We start from the raw sequence: 6,000 nt of genomic DNA, 5'->3' as shown, positions 1-6,000 counted from the left end.
AACAGTTTAAAAATGAAATGCTGAACATTAATCATATTCCCATACCTTGTTAATTTCTTTCTTCAAGAAATGAAGACAGGACACAGAGAGAATGTGGGTGGCTTTAGGTGACCAAATAAACCATAGGTTATACAGTTGTGAGTCAGGCCCAAGTGCTCACACAACCTCTTTGGCTCTGTTGCTGAGTCATGACATCAGGGTTGTGGTTTGGTTCAACCATAGTTCTAGGGCATGTCTGAACCCAGAGTTGTGTTTTTACCTGTAGCTTACAAACCAGAATTCAACAAGGATTTGAAACTAGCATACTGTCTTAGTTTTAAATGCTGGTTTAATCGTTGTTTGTAAGTCCAGTTAAAGCATAGCTCCAGTTCAAAACCATGGCTTAGTTTTGTTGGTTACGGTCATAAACCAGCACAGAACAAATCATGGTGTTGTGGTCTAACAAACCAGGACTCCCTGGCACAATATTGGAGTGGGAGGAGGGGAGCCTGCTGGTTCATGTCACATTCATGATCCTTAATCCATGGCTTATTCTACGGCCTGAACCCAGTGAGCATGGACTGTGCCTGTGCAGAAATATTAATTGCCGATTTATTCTAAACTAGTATTTTTAAGCCTGTTATAATAACGGGCGCTAGCCTTCCCTCCCCCCCCCTTTTTTTGTTTTGTTTTTTGTGGGTTTTTTTGTGTCCCTTGGGTTTTTGGTTTTTTTCCCCTTCTCTCTTTCTCTCTCTCTCTCTCTGGTTTTTGCTCACTGTTTCTTGGTCTTTTTTTCCCTGCACCTTCCCCCCCTCCCCTTTCCTCTCCCTTATCCCTGTTTTCTCTCCTTTTTGCCCCTGGTTTTTTTGTTTGTTTGTCCGTTTTATCAGCTGTGAAGTGCGGAGTTCGCGAAAAGAGCTCCTCTCTATGCTCTGCTGCTGCTCAGACTGTTACAATGGATGCAAATGATGCAATAGGCTCCTTCGCTTCCATACCGGCAGTCTGGGCAGAGGCTTGCCACAGAGAGGAGCTTTTTCTGTAAGCTCCTCACTTCTTCTTGGAGGTGTGGTTTTTTTGTTTGTTTTGTTTTTTTTGGCCGATTGCCGCGGGGTGCAGTGGGGAAGTTAGGTTTGGGCAGCTGGTTGGGCGGGTGGGCGATAGGTGGGGGCGGTGCAGTTATTAATTTGGAGGGGGAGTGGGGAAGGTGGATTTTGGCACCTTGGAGGACGGGTGAGCGGGCACTATTGTTTTGTTTGGTGTGGCAGGCCTCGTTGGCGGCCTCGCCGCCTTCTCGCCCAGCTTCCCCATTCTCCTTTTTGTTTTGACCGGTTTTCCCGTCCTCCTTTTGAATTTTCTCCCGCCGCCATTGCTCCCGGCGTATTCGGGGCAGCCACCTCTGGCCATCTCGTTGTTGTCTTGGGCTGCTTTCGTTCTGATCCCACCGCCGCCACCTCTGTCGCTTTCGGTGGCAGGGCCGGTCCCGCCGCTGCCGCCTCTGCCCTCCCTGAGTTGGCGGCAGCTGCTTCTGCCCTCCCCGCAGCCGCAGGAGCTGCTGTCATCCTCCCTGGAACCGCCGCCGCCGCCCTCTCCCGCCCTCAGCCAATCTCCCCTGCCGCCTCTTCACCTGGCTTAGAGCTCCCCTCCGCCCACAACCGGCTTCTTCTGGGCGGCCGCTTGTGGCCATCCAAGATGTCCGCCGGGTGCTGGCGGTCGTGTCTCCCTTGCCCTGTTCTGGGCCTGCGCTTCGCGCAGGCGCAGAACAGGGCAGGGAGGCACGAACACACGCTTGGTGCCCGTCCACGGACGGACACCAAGCGTTTTATTAGAGAGGATGGAATACCTGTTTTGTGTGTATCTATCATTTGTGCCAAATTTAAACTGAATATTTGATCATATCATTTAATGATACATATTTGGGCCGATAAAATATTAATTACTACTTGAATACACACAATCTGAAAGCTAGATCTGTATAACTCACTGAATAATGCACACATTTGTAGTTATCGAAAAACACATGGCTCACCTGTAACTTATGGCCTGTAAATGATCTGTTGACATTCATAATTGTTGGATTGTTGGAGATGGCCTAGTTAATACAGTATCATAAATGCATCACTGAGGGAGGGTGGAGTGCCCCCTTGTTTGAAAGAGGCATTGATTAGACCACTCCTAAAAAAGCCTTCTCGGGACCCCTTAGCGATGGACAGTTACAGGCCAATCTCCAATCTCCCTTGGCTGGGCAAGGTGATTGGGAGGGTGGTGGCCGACCAATTCCAGGCAGTCTTGGAGGAAACTGATTATCTAGATCCATTTCAAACTGGCTTTAGGGCTGGCTAGGGGGTTGAAACTTGGTCGGCCTGATGGATGACCTTTACTGGGGAATCGACAGAGGGAGTGCGACTCTGCTGGTTCTTCTGGATCTCTCGGTGGCGTTTGATACCATCAATCATGGTATCCTTCTGTATTGCCTGGGGTAGTTGGGGATAGGGGGCACTGCTTTGCAGTGGTTCTGCTCCTATCTCTCAGGTAGATTCCAGACGGTGGAGCTTGGTGACAGTTGCTCCTCAAAATGGGAGCTGTTATATGGAGTCCCCCAGGGCTCCATTCTGTGTCACCAATGCTTTTTAATATCTACATGAAACCGCTGGGTGAGGTCATCAGGAGTTTTGGCTGGGTGTTATCAGTATGCTGATGACACCCAAATCTACTTCTCCTTTTCATCTTCAGGAAATGGCACTCATTCTCTAAGTGCCTGCCTACAGGCAGTAATGGGCTGGATAAGGGACAACAAATTGAAGCTGAATCCAAGCAAGATGGGGGTGCTCATTGTGGGGGCTCAGAATCTGATGGTTGAGTTAGATCTTCCTGTGCTGGATGGGGCTACACTCCCCCAAAAGAAGCAGGTGCTCAGCTTGGGAGTACTCCTGGACCCAGGCCTCACCCTGGTATCTCAGGTGGAGGCCATGGCTAGGAGTGCTTTCTATCAGCTTTGGCTGATTCGACAGCTGCGCCCATTCCTCAAAGAGGATGACCTCAAAACAGTGGTGCATCAGCTGGTAACTTCCCGGCTTGACTACTGCAATGCGCTCTATCTACGTGGGGCTGCCTTTGTATGTAGTCTGGAAACTTCAGTTAGTTCAGAATGCGGCAGCCAGATTGGTCTCTGGGGCAACCCAGAGAGACCATATCATGCCTGTTTTGAAACAGTTACACTGGCTGCCGATATGTTTCCGGGCAAAATACAAAGTGCTTGTTATTACCTTTAAAGCCCTGAATGGCTTAGGTCCGAGTGATCTAAGAGAGCGCCTTCTACATGACCCCCACCTCATGTTAAGGTCATCTGAGGAGGTCCGTCTCCAGTTGCCACCAGTTTGTCTGGTGGCGACGCAGAGGTGGGCCTTCTCTGTAGCTGCTCCTGGGCTGTGGAATGCACTCCCGGCAGAAATTCATAATTTGAGATCATTGCTGTCCTTCAGGAGAGCCCTTAAAACCTATCTGTTTGGCCTGGCCTTCCAGAGTTTTAAATGATTAACTGTTCTACATTTGCTGGTCAATGACCGAATAAACTTATAACTAACCAATTGTTCTACATTGTTTTAAATTGTTGCCCTGATTTCCAGGGTTTTTAGCTGCTTAATTGGTTTTATTGTGTTTTAATAGTTTGATTTAAATTGTTAATTTGTTTTAATTGTTTTTATCATGCTGTAAACCACCCTGAGCCATTTTGGAAGGGCGATATACAAATCTAATAAACAAACAAACAAACCTGGGTACTGCACCTGTGCAGGACCTCACGGGTGGAATACCCAAGCTCTTTGGGGCACTTGCACTCTGCCCCTTGCACTTGGTGACCATTTATTGTGGTTGTTGGAGTGCCGTTCCGTTGGTTCCTGGATGACTGCCTTCAAGCGACAATCATCCCACCGTCTCTTACAGAATCAGGTAAGGCTATTTACTGTTAATTTTCTTTTAAACTTACTTCAGACTTACTGCTGCGGGGAGGATGTGAAGGTCCTATGAATATCAACGGCTCACTTACAGATCATAAGTTACAGGTGAGCAACCTGTTTATCTGTAGTGTGATTTGTTGCCATTCATAAGCCTGGGTGTATAGTGAACTTTCCCAGGTGGAGGGTGCAGTAAGATATTGTAAGACCGTCTCCCAAAGGTTGCTTCAGCAGCAGGGCGTAGGTCAATTGCATAGTGCTTAACAAAAGATGTTTCTGAAGACCAGGAGCCACCTCTGATTGTATCCCTAAGCGATGTGCTGCTGATGTTGCATAAGCCCTAGCATAGTGGGCTCTAATTGTATATGGAAGTTCTACTTCTGAAACTTGTATGATAAAGAGACCAGCCAGTGGGACAAGCATTGTCTTGATATAGGCAGGCCTGTAGATCTACCCTTATAGGCTACAAAAAGTTGCTTGCTTTTACGCAAGCCCTTAGTCCTTTTCAAGTAAAATAACAGTGATCTCCGTACATCAAATGCATGTAAAGATGTCTGCAGAGGTGTAGTTGGGTTTCTGGAAAAACGTAGGCAGTACTAAATCCTCATTGAGGTGGAAATCTGTTACCACTTTAGGATGGAACAAGGGATCCATCCACATGAGCACCTTGTCAGGATAAAATCTAGTATAAGGTGTGTCAGTTCATTGAGCTGTTAACTCACTAACTACAGTAGTTATGGCCTAGTTAATTTCTAGTAGTTATAGAAAAGCAGTTTTCAAGGAAACTAATTTCACAAAAGTAGTAGCCATTGGCTTAGTCAGAATTGAAAGAACCAGTAATAAATTCCATTGTTGAATAGGCTGTTTGACTGTAGGGTATAAATTATTTATCCCCTTCAGAAACTTTTTGCAATCTGGAAGGGAAACACAGTCTTGCCATCCCAACCCTTATGCTTTGAAGACATCACTATCAAATGGACCCGCAAGGAAACATTTGCCAAACCACTGGTTTTTTAAAAATTGTCCAATACAAAAGCACTTGTCTGATCGTTCCCTCCTCAGGAATGAAATTCTGTACATTAGCATATGCCTTGAAATCTCTTCCACTTGTAAGCATAATTACTCCTAGTGGAAACTTTGATGTCATTTAAAAGTATTCTATTTAGAAGCTGACTCGCCATGTTGTCAGCTTTCGAGTTCTCAGATTGGGATGTAGGGTTTGGCCTCCAATCTGGAATAGCAGATCTGGACACTGAGATAGCCGCCAGTATCTTCGTGTCGATTGAGTAGAAGCAGAATCCATGCTTGGTGTGGCCACCAGGGGGTCAGCAGAATGCCGGACACATTCTCTTGGAGAACTTCTTTGGCCACTACTCTGCCCAGCAAAGGATATGGAGAAAACCTGTAGTCCATTCCTCCAACAATGCTGGAATGCATCCCCCATGGAATGTTGTCCCAGACCTGCTCTGGAGAAATATTGGGGGAACTTCTTGTTCTGTCGTGAACAGATCCAATGACCGGTTCCCCCAGGAGTTGAATACTTTTGTTAAGTACCTTGAATGAATCCCCCATTCATGGTGATGCAAGCCCACTGTTGCCCTGCTCAAATAGTCCACCAGAGTATTCTCTGTTCCTTTTATGTACAGAGCAATTGGGTAAATGTGATGGGCAATGCACCAGTTCCACAACTGGACACTGAGTGCACAGAGGGATTGGGAGATCATCCCCCCTTGTCTGTTACATTCGGCAATGGCAGTGGTATTGTCTAGCTCAATCTGTACCGCCTTGCCTTGAAGGAAGGAATGATTTTGAAGCCTGGGACACAGCTAACAGTTCCAGAAAATTTATGTGAAGTTTTCTTTGTTGTGTTGGCCACATTCCCTGCGTTTTGGCATTTCCCACAGTCCACCCTCCAACCTGAAAGGGACACATGTTTGGACCTGGGACAGAACTCCCCTCAGTAGATTTCTGTTAATACTCCACTACCTCAAGGAATGTAGGGACTGAGGTAGGGATATGTAGATTCTCCTGCTCGCTATCTATATTGGGTTTGAACACAGAAGAAGGAGGA

The sequence above is a fragment of the Hemicordylus capensis genome, chromosome 4 (assembly GCF_027244095.1).
Source record: "Hemicordylus capensis ecotype Gifberg chromosome 4, rHemCap1.1.pri, whole genome shotgun sequence".
Classification (NCBI taxonomy): domain Eukaryota; kingdom Metazoa; phylum Chordata; class Lepidosauria; order Squamata; family Cordylidae; genus Hemicordylus; species Hemicordylus capensis.
Note: the sequence above shows the minus strand (reverse complement) of the source record.